Raw genomic sequence first — 17,369 nt, forward strand, 5'->3', positions numbered from 1 at the left:
AGAAATATTGGACCACAAGGAATTCTGAACTTTTTTTGCTCAGTAAACAGAACTACATGGAAAGGATTCATCAGCCCTATAACAAAGCAATGCCATTAGTAACACATAAGCAATTTTGTTGTGGAATTTATCTCAGAAGCAAATAATACTGTTTTTTCTGAGAGTCCACAACAAGAATGAGATGTGAGGATCTTATGTAATATTTAAATATTTCCTTCTAATCTCTCTGTATTAATAAAATAATGATATTTTCCAGTTAAACAGACTTAGCCTATCAAGACTGGGGAATAAAATGTAATAATATAAAGTAAAAAATATTAAATTCTGCAATTCAAGGCTTATAAACCCTTCTTTTTTGTCTGCTGCATCAGTTATTAGAGACTAAAGAGCTAAAACTAAAGTGCAGTTCTAAACAAACCACATGTAGAAATGCCAAAGTCTAATTAATAGATAAGCATCAGCAAGCACATTCTCAGAGCTGTGACTGAAGCTGTGCTGGGAATGTGAGTCTGTCTGAAAGTAGGAACTGTTCTTTTTCCCGTTGAATAGGAACAAAAGGGCCAAGGTAGGTTGTGTTCATATGTTGTTCCTCTGTTCTTTCAGGCATGCATAGATGTAAAATGGTGTTAACATCAGCAAATAAAGATGTCAGACTAAATAACTGTCAGGAACACTTGTGTCCAAGCAGAGCAACTTCCACAAGTTGAGTTTGGATCTCCTCACACTCTCTAGTTGGAAAGATAGAGCTTCATCTGATTCTTGCCTAGTTTTTGTTTGCCCTTTTTTTTTTTTTGTCTTTTCCCACTTTTTCATATTTCCATAGCATAGAAGTATGTCTTAGAAAATGGAAACATTCAGTTTTGAGAAGGGATTTTCAAAGTTGCAAGCGAGTTTCTTTTTGCCTGTTTATTTTAATGTGAAAAGGGTTGTAATGTTTGTATTATTTCCCTTTATTGCTAAATATACATAACATATTTCTAAGTAAGTGTTCTGCATATATTTGAAATGGGACTTACACCCTGTTGCTACTATTATTTTTCCAGATACCTGAAAATGATGAATTGTTTGTTGTTCATCTCAGGAGTGTGGAGGGAGGGGCTGAAATCAACACCACAAGGAATTCTGTTCAGATTAATATTAAGAAAAATGACAGCCCTGTGCGATTTGCTCAGAGCACTTACATGGTGCCTGAGGAAGTCGAAATGCTCACAATTCAAGTGATTCGTGGTAAGGATGACAGTGGAAAATTAATTGGACCTGATGAATGTGAAGTCTCCGTCAGTTACACCATCATAACTGGGAATTCAACAGCACATGCGCAGCTCAATTTAGACTTCCTAGATCTTCAGCCAAATACAACTATTGTCTTCACACCTCTAGTTCATGAAGTATATATGAAATTCAAGATCCTTGATGATGCCATACCAGAAATTGCTGAGACCTTCCAAATTATGCTCCTTAAGGACACGTTACAGGGAGATGCTGTTTTGGTTAATCCATCTGTTGTTCACGTCACCATCCAACCAAATGATAAACCCTATGGAGTGCTTTCAATCAACAGTATCCTGTTTACTCAAACTGTTATCATTGATGAAGACCAAATTTCAAGGTACTACAGATCTTCAAACAGTATCTCGTCATGTTAAGGGATTTGTTTGGCACTGTAAAGCATCCTTAGGATTTCACTGACAGTAATTATAAAATCAGTAGTGAAAAATTAATATAGAAATCACCTACTGTGTAATTATTATAAACGATATAGAATTTTCAAGGGAGAAAATGTCTAATTATGCAGAAGTATTTTAATATTTATGAACTATATATGAGAACTGTAAATATTTAATGACATTATCAAAATACTGAAAAACCCTTAATCTAAAAGATGGATCAGTGAAGTTGTGATGCGGCCACACACCCATTCATACAAGTGGAAAATATATTTCAGGCTTCCTTTCCCAGTAAATCTTTGTCTATACTGTATTTAAAGTCAGTCTCTGGTTAAAAAATGGTGGTGAGTGTCTTCTGTGAAGTACTGAATACCCATAGACTTCCAAAAAAGTTAAATACATGTAATTTTACAGATAAATTAAAAACAAATCTCCACACACATCTTTACAAGCAGAACTAATATCTATACAATATTGCCAGTTTTAGTAAAAATGTCCACTGCTAGCTAGTGATGGTGGTTCATCCCCAGAGAAAGAGGTAATGTATCAACCTATGATTTTATGAACAATTTCTAGTATGTAGAGCCCAGCACTTCAATATTCACTTTTTTTTTTTTCTTTCTTATACACAGATACAGGAAACGTGACATTTCCATAATCACAAATATTGATAAATTATATTTCAGTGCATAGGCAAATAGTTGAGTCACTTTATTTTAAATAAAATCATTATTTAAACACTCATGCCTGACAATTGTATTTTGATATAGTCCATAAAACAGTGTAGAAATTTAGTTGAGAAAAAGTTTTCTGAAATTTAACATCTTTCCTGAGAAAAAATATAAACATGCCAACTTTCCTCTTCTCAGTATCTTTCTTACTGTAAACAAAATAAATTTTAACTAATGTCTTTAGATATATTACTCATGTCTTTATGTATATTATCTCATGAATAAGCAACCTGAGAAAAGTCTACTTCTGTGGTATGATTTCACAAATTTTAAGTCCTGACTCAAATGTCAGTAGCAGCAGTTAATATCGATTCCACTGAAGTCAGTATAAATCTTCCAGGGAACAGATAGCTAAGTAAACCGATATTAATTATAATTGCATGTTACAGATTTTTATTTTCATTCAAAACCACAGGTTTGAAGGGATCACGATCGTAAGAAATGGTGGAACACATGGAAATGTTTCTGTGACCTGGGTCATAACTCGAAATAGCAGTGATCTGTCACCTGTGACTGCAGACCTTGTTCCAGAGACCGGGGAGATACATTTTGATCAAGGACAGATGCTGGTCACACTTTCACTGACCATTATTGATGATAACATACCAGAAGAAGCAGAGCCCTATCTTCTGAAGCTCTTAGCTCATACAATACAGGGAGGCGCAGAAGTCAGCGAACCATCTGAGGTAAGTTTGATTTCAGAACTTGTTTTGAGGAGGTGATAGATAATAATTAGGGAGTAGGATTAGGATTAGGATCCACCAGTTTTGGTGGATTGGCTAAATTGAAGTAGTTGTGCTTGAGTTTAAGTGAAGCAAGCTGATGTATTCTCAGTATAAAGAGCCACATCCAAAGTCTTTGGCTTAACATATTTTATAAGGCCAGACCTATTTAATGCAGTAGCATTTAGCTTAGAATATTCCCATCATAAATATCATTGCATAACTGCTATCTTGATTGGTTGCTTGCTAAGAGAAGGTTGAGCATTTATTTTCACTTGCTTATTTGCTGTAGGTACTGGAATGTTTTACACAGAGTAACAGCTTCAAGAGGATGGCTTAGTGATTAAGACTAACCTCTGAACTTTTAAATAAGGGGTAATTAGCATTACTGACAATTCTGTGACTCAGGTCCCTACTTTGCTTTTTGAACATATGATTGGAATGAATTTGGTGAATTAAATGATTTTTTCACAGTCTGAAATATATTCAAATTATTCACTTTGGCTGCTGAACCAAAAATCAGTTATTCAAAGCTCATTCTGACATAGATGAGGCATAGCAGGAAAGTTGCTGCTATCAGTGGTGTGCTGCTTGTGCACAAGCAACACTTTGGGGCTGTCAATCTGATTTCTTTCTTGAGTGCCAATTCACTAACGATAAAAATGTATGATGACAGTCAGGACATACTTTCATGAAAACGTGAAAACTGTGGTGTATATTAATTGTAGCATTGAGTAAGTGATGCTGTTTTCTGTTTTGCAGCTTTTGTTTTACATTCAGGACAGCGATGATGTTTATGGCGTAATAAAGTTTTATCCTTTGGAGAATCAGAAGATTGAAAGTAATCCAACAGGACGCTTTTTATCCTTGAGTTTTGTAAGGGAGAAAGGAACAGTTGGAAATGTGCAGTTAGTTTATACTGCACTGTATATTCCAGCTGGAGCTCTGGATCCTGAGAGAGCAAAAGATGGCATTCTAAATATGTCTAGAAACAGCATCCTCCTGTTTCCAGAAGGAAAAACACATCATACTTTGAGTATACCAATAAGAAAAGATGCATTTCTTCAAAATGGTGCTCATTTCCTCATACAGGTATCTCAGCTGTTTTTTTTTTGTTTTTGTTTTTTAGCTTATTTAATATGAGGAATATGATTCAATAATTGATCCTTCCCCTTGACTGTAATTTAAATGACCATTCCTGTAAAAAAAAAAAAGTGCTTAGCTCTGAAGCAAAGATTTTCTTATTTAAAAAGACATCTTTCATAACTATGCTATAAAGTTTTCTATCCCTAATCATTAGTAATTAAACAAATTTTAAAACTAAAGAGGATTCAGGTACTAATCATGGAATTTATCAAAATGAGATCAGCGTTGTCTGTTGCTTGCCCCTTGAAGCATGTTTCTGCTTGGCCTCTGACTTGGAACGTGAAAAAAATAAGGTTCTTAAAATTAAATTACTGAAGCAGGAAAAATTTCAGAAATGACATGCAAGTAAATGTATCTTGGGCTTGATACAGGTCCTTCTCCAGCAGGTCATCCCCCAGCCTGTACTGATACTTGCGGTTGTTCCTTCCCAAATGCAGGACTCTACACTTGCTCTTGTTAAACCTCATCTGGTTTCTTCCTGCCCAACTCTCCAGCCTGACCAGGTCCCTTCCAACCCCTACAATTCTGTGATACTGTGATCTTTGCTCTTCCAGCTGAACTATTCTAAATTAAAAAGGGTCAAATATACATTATATATTATATGTATATTATATTGCATTTATATATAAATTTGTTAGGAGAACTTACTTTTTTTTTTCCCTGTATAGTTTTCTTCACTTTTTTCTTTCCTTTTTTTTTTCTATCTCAATTTGTAAAAGATAACTTTTATCATCGTTGAAGGTGTTGATGTTATATCCATGAATTTCAAATTTGCCAGGTTTTATATTTTCCTTATAGTCTACCAAAGACGTTGTAATCACTTCTAAGACCTTTGAAAGATTTCCTCCCTCCACATCCTTCTCCCTACATTCTCTTACAGGAGGAATAATGAGAACAAAAAGTTTTGCCAGAATTATATTGTTTATCTAATATGCAATTTTATTTATTTATTTATTTATGGCATTCACAGTTAGATTAGGAATTGCCTTCTGAAATACTAGAACACGTTAGTATGTTTTATGATTGCAAGAGGTTTGAGAGATCCACAAAATTCTTAAATGTCTAATTCCATGTATTCAATGTTTTTTTTTTTTTTTTTTTTTTTGTCCTTTGACTGTAGTCAAGACACACATCTGATAAATATTTCAGAATGTTCAGTCATTCCAAGCACTTTGCCTGGATTTTCAAACTGTAGATTCCAATCTGTTTTTTTTTTTTTCTGTACTTTCTCCATGAACTATAAATAAAATCTTTGTTTGAAGAAATTAAATCAGAGGAGCTTTCCAGCTCAAATAATTAATTTAGAAACTCATAGAGAAGGAAAACACCACTATTTATCACTGTGACAATCCTTCTGCATCGTGAATAAATGATAATCTCAGTGAACATGTTTAGAATGAGTTGTACTTAGGCAAAATAAAGAATTGACTCAGGAATCAGCAGAGAAGCAAATGAAACTGTAGGATGAATAAAGGTACAGGAGATAATGTTAATGTGAGATATATTCCTTAGTGACACCTTCAATTAAATAACGTGCTGTAATCAGAGATGCGGTTTTTGGTATAGCTAGGAAGATTAACTCTGAAAATTAAGCTCATAAACTAATTGTTATTGTTCAAATAACTATATATTTTTTTCTCTTTGTACTGGTTTCCTTTAAAAGGTACTAAAGGAAACATTGCAGAAAGAGTAAAATCTCTGTTCTTTATTGATTATTACTTTATTCCAAAGGTACCATACGGGATCCAAATACAGCATACACTTTAAATAGAGCAAATTGTTTTGGCTGTGTAGTATTTCAGAAAGTTTACTGAGCTAATAACCGCACAATGGTGCACTTTCATCCTGTTAATTGCAGAATCGGGGCCTATGCTAGGAGAAAGCTCAGAAAAGAGGAGAAACAAACAGTGCCATCATCTGTTCTTCAGACTTTTGATAACAAGTTGGAATGGTTGAGAATCAGTTACTAAATACAGTATTTGTAAAACATTTCCATCTATCATCAGATAAATGTTCATGCATATTTCTGGGTGTTACTCAAGCAGTTGTGGAACAAAATATGATACAGCCCACATATTTATAGAGTTTGGTTTCAAGAACTGTAAGACTTTAAAAATCATCTTTTGAAATGGTGAACCATGATTACTATATGAATTTAAGAAAGGCCACTATTTTATCCCCAAAAAATAAAGCTTTACTCTATGATAACACCTGATAACTCCAAGAAAAAATGTCAGTGGGAGTTTATGCCCCAGTGAAATGTTCACAGAAATATATGCAAATCTGTTATGGAAACATTTATTGTAATGATGCATGTAGACAGAATCACATGGAATAAATAATATTTAAAGGAAATAATTAAACAAGCAAGTTCTGCTTTCCTTGGTGTGTCACTACTGGTGCTGGGCTTAGCGAGTGATGCTTCCCTTTTAAAGAAAAGGATGAAAAAAAATCTATTTCCTCTTAGTATCTATAATCTATCAGAAATGCAGTGACAAGTAAAATACAGTTTTGAAATACTGTACTGAATTTAAATTCTTAATGTGGCTCTGGTAGTTCTTAGATAGAGAATTCCTTAAAATTTTGTGGAGAGGAAAGAAAAGTGGATTATTATTTGGCTGTTTGATCAAGGGCTGTAAATTATTATGACTTCAGTGATTTCCCTAGATTTTTATCAATGCAAGACACAAAAAATGATGTTAGACAATTGCCTATGCTGCTCATCAATGACTGTTGTTAATAGCTCTAGTAATGTGTCAGCTGATCTGGAACAGAGTCTCTCTCTCTGGCTTGATCTGTGTTTAATTACATACACTAACATGATTTGTCTGGGAGGTGTACCATTCTGCTGACAGCTCAACAATATCCACTTAATTTCTTTGACATGTCTACTTACAAATTTTTATAACAGCAGTGCTATCAGTAGGAAGAATTTGCTCTGGAGATGTATACTTCCTTTATATGAAAATTACTCTGAAATGTCAGAACTGTTCTGACTTGGTGCTGAGGCTTCTTATTTCTCACTTTTCTTTTACTTTTTCCTACAGCTGGAAGGAGTTGAACTGGTGAATAGAATTCCTCTAGTCCCATCTGTGAGTCCTAGATTAGGCGAAATTCGAAATATTTCTTTGAGGATTACTCCAGATATTGCAAATGGAGAAATAGGCTTTATTAGCAATCTACCGATTATTCTTTCTGAACCAGAAGATTCCCCTGCTACGCTGGTAAGTAAGCCTTTTTATATTGTCTTTTGCTATGGAAAACTTATTTGGAGAAGGTGGAGTTTGCTGTATTCAGTGTAGCATTTGACAATTAATGTGAGGAAAAGCCTTCCTGTAAGTTCTGTCTTATCCTAAATATTCTCTTCTTTAAAAAAAAAAAAAAAATGCTCTGAAATAATCTGTTACTGATTTCCAGAGAACTGAGATTGGTCTTTGCTTTCTGTGTAAGTATCTAAAACCAGTTAGCCCTTGATGCTCACACAGAGCAAAAGATACTGCAGTTAGTCTCTCTCACCAATTGCGAGCATAGTCATGTAAAGTAGGACTGAGACAAATCCTGAATAAGATAGATCATTTCCCATTCTCAAATTAGAACTGGCCAAACTTTTGTTTTTATTATTATTTATTCAAATAGTAATTTGCAAGGGAGTAATCGGTTTTGCATCTACTTTTGCAAGTCACAACAAATTAATGTGTTTCACAGGTTTCCATTGCATTGCATCGAGATGGGACTGATGGTCAAGCAACTGTGTTCTGGAGTTTGAAACCCTCTGGTCCCAATCAAAAGGCGGTAACACAGGATGATATAAGTCCTTTTAACGGCTCCGTGGTTTTCTTATCTGGACAAAGTGATACCACAATTAACATCACCATTAAAGCTGATGATGTACCTGAAATGAACGAAACTGTGTTATTAACTTTGGACAGGTATTGTACCCTATTCTCTATTCATATGTATCAGCTGCAGTACTCAATTTATGCATAACAGATTAGCACAGTGTTAATTACATGGTATTGCTTGCATTGTGTTGATATGTGTCTGAAGAAATAGTGGGCCCTTGTTTCAGACTGTGTATGGGTTCTTTGACTGGAGATCAATGTAAGAAACCATTTTGCATTTATTATCTAATGACTTAACTGTTTATATTTTCATGAAAATTCTGTATGCTATTTAGAAAGTTCTTTCAGTTTTGATCTTTTTTATAGCTCTTGGTTTTAACACTTTTTTTTTTTTTTCGGAAAAATAATATTTAGTAAGATAATGGGAAAAACTAAAGTGAGAACTAAAAAGCAATGCAGAACTTTTTCTGTCAGAAAAAACATTTATAACTTGGGTGTCACTGTAGAATTAGACTTGCAGTTTATTTGTTTGATCTGCATGTTCAATATTCCTTGATAATTAGATACTTCTGTCAGCTCATAGCCCCCAGAATATCCCAGTGTGACTATTATTGCAGTCTTCTGCTAATGAGAATGCAGTGGGGTTTCTGAAGCACAGTGTTCTGGTCTCCCTTCTCATCTAGTGGAGGATTTTAGGATAACAGGCTGTAAGGGCCCTCAGGTGATACTATTATCTGCATGTGAACACTGTTCAGAAAACTTAAATTAGTTTATAATCAGGAGTCTTTTCCCTCTTTGAGTTACTAACAAGAGTGTCTTGGCTATATCGTCTGTCCTGCTTCCCACAGCTCAGTTACATAAGTAAATACAGAAATACCACCACACGTGCTCTTGTATTACCTCCTATTTGTCTAAGGTACATTTTCCACTTTTACTGAAAACATACTACAGTGGTCTGCCAGCACCAGCTTCCACACTGAACATCTACTACTTACATAGTCCTTACCTTATGCAGAAGAAGTATTTTTATTCTGTACAGGAAGCGTAGGCTAGCTCTTAGATATCCACAACAGATATCCACAGTGATTCCACATTAGCAAACAATAGGCAAGAAGCTCCTCACGCTGTTGTTGATCACTAGAAGATCCCATTTCAGAAAACATGGTTTTCGAACATCTTTATGGCACACAGGGAAGATGTTATTCCTTTGCGGGATTGGCTTGCTTGATTAAAAGGTGGCTGGTTAATGCATGTAGTTCAGAACTAGTTATTTTATTCTACCTTGGCTACTCATTACATTAAAAAGGCAATCCTTTTCAGAATAAAAACAGAGACTATTGCAAGCAGTTCTCCGCTTTCTTTCTGTGGGAGAAACTGGTTTGTCTCAAGGAATTTTTTTAGAGTCTCTGGCACAAAGGGGGAAACTAGGATTAGAAATGATGGTTCAAGTTTTGAGTGTAAGGTGGCCAAGAATGCAGAGTGGTATTGAGGTAAACAAGTAAGTAGATAGAAGTAAGCAGCATGAAAGGGTAACTTTTTTGATTCACGTGTGTGAAAGTACAGTTTTCTGCCATTTATCCTGAGTTACAACTGTAGGCTATACCTTGAAAATGGTGGCTGCAACAGGGATTGAACTGGCAGCTGAACAAATACAACCAGTGTTCTGCTTTTGCTGTGTATGGTGCAAGCCGTAGGCTCTGTTGATCATGAAGTGGATGGTGAAAAGTGTGCCAACAGTAAGCAGCTTTCCCACACTTGGCAGGGTCAGAGAGTGAACCGAGGAACAGGTGGTCTGTCCTGGAAAAAGAAGTAAGCAAGGAGGAGATAGAATCTGAACTTTTCTCTAGACCTTGGTAGCATCCCTCACTTCAACTAATTAGCAGAAGCCAAGAATGAAATGACTGCAGAGATCATCCTTTCAGTACTAGACATGACTCTTCAAATTAGGGTTGAAGGATACTGGCAGGGTTACGTGTACGCCCGTGCTATTGCTTTCAGCCTGGTTGGTATTTTGTGGACAAATAGAAGATTTCAGTTTCCGAGGCTGGCAGCCAGCACCTCACAGCAGTAGTGAATGAGCATGAAAACAAAGATGCACTGTGCTGTAGATGTGCTTGTACTGTTCCGTAAATTGTAGCATAAGTCAGCGAGAAAAGAAAGCATGTAAGAACTTTAATGAAACTACAGACATAGACATATGTTCATAAGCATTCAATGTATTGCAATTATTAATAGCACGGGTAAAATAATCAAAATAATTAGTTCTAACAAGGATGTATTATTTACGGCTTAGTGGTATTGTCAAGGCAGTTCAATTTTAAATAAGCTTTAAGTGCATCCATAACTATATTTTTTCCAAGCCATTAAAAACAATGTTATCCTTTCTTGCTTTATGCTCTCTATACTTAGACCACAGATATTAAAACTAGCTCTGAATTTTGTCCACAAACTGGAGGAAAATGTATAACATGAAAAATATGATTCCAAAGAACACAGATGAGTAATGATGAGTAATGAAGGAGCAAGAGAGTCTTGTATCTGCTGAAGCTTCTTTATATTTTCTTTTTTTAGGAGCAGATTCAGGTTGAATGCCTGCCCTATCTGAATAGGCCTGAATTGAGACCAAGCATAAATAAAACCAGATGTCTGTAGTGAAATCTATGTGAGAAAGGAAAGACCTTGGTCTTCTTGATGAATGTAGGTGGAACAGGCCATGGAAATTGTGTGTGTGCTTTGTGAGAGCATATATGCATACTAGGGCTGTTCATTTTACCTGGTAAGCACAAACAGAAATCAGTTTTTTTTAAATCTGATTGCTGTTTTTTCCTTCTACACAACGTAATCTCTCACTGGCAGTTATCAGCCCCCCAGTTAAGGTGCAGACAGCTATCAGTTTGGCACCTGGCACAACCAGAGGGCCAGAACCTGCAGGGTATGTGGGCTGGGGACGTGGCCTGTGTTTGTGCTCATGAGTGAGTGGTGGTGAGACTGAGAACTTGGAGACTTTGGGATCTGGGGATAAATCACTTTTATTTTGTGGAAGTGATAATCAACAAACAGACAACTGTTTAGGCAGTCCTTATGCTCCAGCATTTTTTGAGTCTTAACTCATGGAAGTTAGGATGCCAGAACAGATCCATATGCATATGTTACGACATAAATCTCATTTACTATATATAATAAACTGAAGCAACGTTATTTGAAGATTTTTATTGTTCTAGTGATTTCTGTGATGGGATACAGATTTCCATAGGCTGACATTCTGTCATCAGTTTATGTGGAAAATGATTAGACCTATGAGTTATGAAGTAATTTTTTGAAAATTACAAATGTAAAATACAGACTTGACTATTTCACTGTGAAATATCTGGCAGTTTTTAAACATTTTTGGGTTTTAGAGGTTGCTACATGTCAAAAAGTTAGAAAAGCATAGGAGGGCCATTTAAATCACTGTGTAGTGTTGATGGACAGGGCTTAAGGGTTTATGTGTTGTGGGTTACTCACTGCCATACTGCTTAATGGAGCTAGGATTTTCTCCTTACTTGGTAATTCCCTTTGGTTAGTGTCTGTTTCAAAACCATATCTATCTTACTTATGTAAATTTTCATAGAATCACAGAATAGCTTGGGTTGGAAGGGACCTTAAAGATCATCAGTTTCCAACCCCAGTGCCATGGGCAGGGATGCCACCCATTAGATCAGGTCGGCCCACAGCCTAGTCCAACCTGGCCTTGAAAACCTCCAGGGATGCCTCAAGGGTTTGATCAGACTGCGTTTTAATGGGGAAAAAGTCATTTGAAAATAGTAGAATGTTGAAATGAGTGCGCTGGACACCTACTGCTTGTTTTCATTACTTCTCAAAATAACAACATATCTCTCCTGCTATGACTCAGAAAAATTAAAATAGCCTCAAAAATCAAATAAATGATGGATTAAACCTGGAGAGAAGGTGTTTCCTCTGATGAGAGGCACTATGGAAAGTCTAATGTGGCAAATCCTACTTTAATGCAGTTCTTTAGAGCTAGAGCCTGCCTCTAATTAAATCAGTAGATAATCCTGAAAAAATTGAAGAGGGGGTGAACACTGAATGCAAGCAAATTGAGTAATGTTCCACAAGCAATTTCACTTCCCCCTTTTTGAGATACCCTGATAGAAAAGAAAGTCTTTTAGAGAAGTGTGGTTTAATAATGACAGCCATGTAGATTCACAGTGGAAATTAAGTTTCTCATGTGTCTTTCAGAACACTCAGGTTCTGCAGAAATTCCAGATTTTGTCAAAAGTTATTAACTTCAAAGCTATTTTTCATTTATTTATTTAATTATTTTGTGGTTCTAGTTAGTTCTTAACATTGAAATTCTCATGGTACCTTAAACTTAGTCAAAACTCTAATTTCTCCTATTTTCTTGTACTGCATGTTTAAAAAAGTGTAAGAAACATTTTGAAGCTCCTGTCAGTTGTCCTAATTCATCTGTAGTTCTTGCTACATAATAATTATGATTTTTTTTACTGAAAGAATTTCCCTAATGATCAGTCATTTCACATTAGTCTTGTTGTATAAGAAATGCTTTACACACTTTGAGGTTGTATTTCTTTTGGCAGCATCATAAGCATTGCCAGGGTTTACTGTCTGTGACGATATGAAACTTCATGTCCATACATAGCCATTTTACAGGAAAAAATAAGCTGAGGATAAAAACAGGGAAGTGGCTTTCCCAGTGACTGGTATCACCTTATTCCTGGTCAAGAGTTCTTTTCACTAGCTGGAGGAGCTGCTGGCCACGGTTAAGCCACCATGTCAAAGCAGCTGTTTTAACTTTTATTGCTGCTTCTGAATAGCCCTCTTTGTCCTGTTTCCATACTGCTGTCAGAGGAACACCTAAAGAGCTGGTTTCACATACCACGAGGAGTGAAACGGGACTGAACTGGACCCGTGTAGTGTCAGGCAGTCTGGGAGCATCTCCTCCGTGGTGTAAGGGTGGTATATGAACGCCCCTCTGTTCTTCGAGGTTGGAAGTGCACGTGGCAGGGGATGGGGCTGGTGTCCTGGCAGCTCTCTGGTGGCACGGACCCTGTGTCCAGCCCCGTAGCTCCTCCGGGTCGATCTGAGCTGGCTGCTGGAAGTATTATGCAGCTATTTGCTGAACGCTTCACCTTGCCTGGTTTAGCCCTGTATGGACTTAGGTTTAGCACATGAAGAGTACACTGAACCGAAAAGCAAGCATTTGGATTAAAAGGATAAAAGTTTGCAGGATGTGAGTATGATAATTGCATTACAATGTAATTGTTCAAAACAATAGAATTGGGATTTTTTTTTTTTTTATTATTCCTAGAAAAAAGTAAACCTGTGAGAATACTTTACAACAAACATTTTGGATTTAAATTTAAAATGTACTTTCCTAATTTATCTTTGTTCTCTTAATTCTTCTTTTTTTTTCAATACTATTTTTTAAAAATTTCTTGTTAGGGATATGCATTCTATGTTATGAAAAGTTACATGTATATGCCTTAGAGTATAGATATAAAGAATACTACTGAGTGCACCATTCTTCGAATCACAGAATGGCTCAGGTTGGAAGGGACCTTAAAGATCATCCACTTCCAACCCCTCTGCCATGGGCAGGGATGGCACCTACTAGATCAGGTTGGCCACAGCCTCATCCAACCTGGTCTTGAATACCTCCAGGGATGGGGCAGCCACAGCTTCGTTCATTCATTGTTTGCTTAACAGCATCTTGGAGCTGGAAACCTAAACCTAGCTGCTTCTATTAAGTTTCTGCATAGGATGTTTTATGACTTTTTGGAGAAGTAACTAACATTACTGTGCCAGGGCAGTGATAGCGGTCTGACCACTCATGATATCAGCCAGAGAAAAAAAATGACCAGATAATAAATAAATAAACAAACAAACAAACAAATAAGTAAATAAATAAAAGGATCCAGGTGTTCAAGATGGGGTTTGTATGGAGAAACCACCTGAACAATGTTCTTTTTTACCAGTTGATGGACTGAATTTTACTGGTTGCTTCCTGACCTGAAAGCTGTCTAGGTTTAATACATATCAAAAGCTCACTTGATATAGTGATTCATTTTTATTTTCTGTTGTAAATTATTTTACTAACAGCTTAGCGATATAATTAAATTTTAGCATTACCAACTCTGGAATCTTCTCCTTGATCTTTTCATTGTGTTAATATTTTGCTGTTTTTTGAATGCTTTTGCATGTTTCTGAGGGAAGGGAGAATGTCTCAATATATACCTAGCTTCAGTGAATATCAATAACAAATTTCAATTAATTCAGACTTCCTATTCGAAAGAACGTCTGTGAATGTATTTACTTCTCAGAATTTAGAGTGAACTCTTGTCTGTATTGAATTCCAAATTTAAATTATTTTTGAGATTAGTGGAGCCCAATTATCACCTTACAAACACTGTTTTAATCTGTTTTTGGTGCTTTGATAGACGATACAGTTTTTGTATTTAATGTATTTTTGATTAAGAAAGCCAAAATACATGATTACTATTGCAGAATAATGCTGCCCTTTTGACTGACTTCATGTGGCAGTTTTGTTATAAATGCTTGGTTGAAACTTGATTTAATTTTTTAACCTTTGATTAGCAAATACCTTTTCCTTTCCCCTTTTTCTTTTTTTTTTTTTGTCCCTTTATTTCCTTGTCCCCTCTTTTTCCCCTTTTTCTCCTTCTGCTTCTCTTTCTTATATTTGTATTTATGTTATACATGTATATATACTACTTTGGTAATCTGATTAACTAAAAAATTGTTGTAAATGAGGTTTGCTGTGATTTTGTGCCTAATTACTTTTCCTTGTGTACCCATCAGTACTCTTTCTGTGCTTATCTGTTTTTATCATTACTTTGTCAGACTGATGAAACACCATATCACAGAGGCACGTAGATGTATTTCCCTAATAAAGGGTTATAATCGTGGATGGCTGCTGCAGTTGTGATCACGCAGTCAGTAATCAAGCTCTTTGAGGAGGGCTTGGTAGGGAACACCTTGAGTGGCTCTTGACATGCTGAATTGGTCATGGGGTCACTCCTCCTAAGTGGGAACTGCCCACTTGCTGGCCTTTGTCAACAGGAAAATGCCAAGCAAGCAGGGTTCCCATAAAAAGAACATTATAAACTTTTGGAAAGTAAAAAGAAAGCCTTCTTTTTTTTCTTTTTCTTTTTTTTTTTTTTGTCCCTTTTGTTAGTTTTTTGTTCTTTTATAAGATGGGTAGTATTGAAATTTTAGTAAGTGGCACTTTCATTACTTTCTACATCCTCTTTTTTTTTTTTTTTTTCCTCTGTGTTGACAGGGTAGAGACAGAAAGGTTTGTCGTGTTCTTTGGGTAAGTGCGGTGAACTGTTTTCTGTCCTCAGTGAATCAATGCTTTGTTTTAGAAGTGGTTGGTTTGGACAGAAACTGTCTTTATCATTTCTTTCCCCCCCAAGAATCACGTCTCTGCATCTCTTCAGACAACGCATGCTTCCCCTTTGGTGTTTCGTTTGATGGCATGGGGTTCTTGCTTGAAGGCATTTCTTTATGTAGGATCTGTGAATGATGAAAGTTATGAATGCATGGCTCAGTGTTTGATATTTGAGTGTTTCATGGAATAATGAATTAATTGTTTTAAACTGCTACAAATACAGTTTGCCCCAACTAAATGGCTGAACTGATTAGAGTTACAGAGTAATTTTCTCTAGTCAAAGACAAGGAAAGTTATCTTGATTTAGACTAACATGCATATAATTTATATAACACAGGTTATTTTTTCTACCGACTTTTTTTTTTTTTTAAACATGTAACAAACATGAGCACGTTACTCTATTAAATAGGTATTACCTATTTTGCATCCTGTACCCTGTCCTGTAGACTGTGCTACAACAATGCTAAGTTGTTTTTGTGTGTGTAGGTTCCAGTTACTTAAAACGTGCTTCTGGACACAGTTCTGGGCCTGATTTCAAAAACTGGATATAATAGATCACATTTCTTCATGAAATAGTGTTTGATAAAGTCTAGGTTGTAGCACAGTGAAAGCACAAAAATATGTACAGTATGCAGGACCACGATTTCATTGAAAAATACAATACTGACAGGAAACGTGAAAGATGCAAAGGAATCTAAGTACCTAAAACTACATGTAATAAATCATATGCAGACCATCAATCTGAAGGTGTATTCTTGATGCATCCTGCAATAGTGCTTCTCTGGAATTTTTAATATAAGAAATTTAAAATGATGAAAATTACTGCTTCTGAGGAAAGGCAAGCAAGTAATATGCAAGGTTCATTACTGTTATCAGATACTGCCCATTCCTGTCACAGAGTACGATCAAGATGGGTGTAGGAGAAGCCCAGAGAGAGAAATCCTTTACTGAGAGGAATCTGAAGTATGCGTATTTGGTCAACGTACTTCATTCTTGCACCATTCAGCATGTGCTTTAAAGGAGTAATGAGAAAGGGGAATGAGTCTGAGCTACTGAGAGCAGGTCCAACATTTTGTAGAGTCAGACAGGGATCCTACAGGTAGTCTCCACATCTACAGAAGGCAGGCTAACACAGAGCTGAGGATGAAATCCATGGTATCGAGGGTCAAATTTCTGCCTCTTTATGTCAGTAGTAAACTTTGACAAACAAAGCAATAATGGAAATTTATGCTTTTCAGTGTAATCTCAGCATAGGTGATTTTGGAATTTCCTTTATACCTTGATCCAAGTACAAAGTAGTTCTGAATTTAACTAACTTTTTTTTTTTTTTTTTCCTGGCACTATTCTGTTTCTTTTCCTGTGTGTTGTGTGCATGTGTTATCAAAAACAGACAAACAAACAACAGAGTTACTAGCTATAAAAAGCTAATCAGAAACAAACAAACAAAAAGTTACTTCAGAGGCAATTATTTATTTTATTTATTTATTTATTCATTTTTTACGAATGGATAAAACATTCTGATGTTGTATCATTCTTAACTTGTTTTAATCCTTGTAGGTAACTGTTGGCTTTCATAATTTATTCATAAAATTTGTCAATATCCTGATCTCCTCTGTATGGATTTGCTAAACAGAGTTGCAACTTGAAAAAAACCTCTTACCTTCCTTTCTCAGGGTCAGTGTGGAAAATCAGATACTGAAATACGGGTTTACTACTTGTGAAATTACAATTTTGGAAAACGATGATCCTGGAGGAGTGTTCGAATTTTCTTCCTCTTCCAGAGGTCCCTACAGCATCAAGGTAGCTATCCGAGTAACGTCACTTAAACATTA

General features: G+C 35.9%; 1 long non-coding RNA gene and 1 pseudogene across 2 annotated transcripts in view; both read left to right on the forward strand.

The window, feature by feature from the left end:
* LOC310891811 overlaps positions 1 to 17,369 on the forward strand; it is a 294,710-nt gene that overhangs the window by 137,139 nt on the left and 140,202 nt on the right. The window lies entirely within an intron of this gene.
* Positions 1 to 17,369, forward strand: part of LOC310891796 (adhesion G-protein coupled receptor V1-like) — a 73,886-nt pseudogene that overhangs the window by 3,826 nt on the left and 52,691 nt on the right. The window contains exons 4-10 of the transcript in view: positions 1,044 to 1,609; positions 2,814 to 3,084; positions 3,883 to 4,212; positions 7,314 to 7,490; positions 7,972 to 8,195; positions 15,427 to 15,459; positions 17,211 to 17,337. The product of the transcript in view is annotated as an adhesion G-protein coupled receptor V1-like (transcript). The remainder of the gene's footprint in view (positions 1 to 1,043; positions 1,610 to 2,813; positions 3,085 to 3,882; positions 4,213 to 7,313; positions 7,491 to 7,971; positions 8,196 to 15,426; positions 15,460 to 17,210; positions 17,338 to 17,369) is intronic.

The sequence above is a fragment of the Anser anser genome (assembly GCF_964211835.1).
Source record: "Anser anser genome assembly, contig: HAP1_SCAFFOLD_100, whole genome shotgun sequence".
NCBI classification, from domain to species: domain Eukaryota; kingdom Metazoa; phylum Chordata; class Aves; order Anseriformes; family Anatidae; genus Anser; species Anser anser.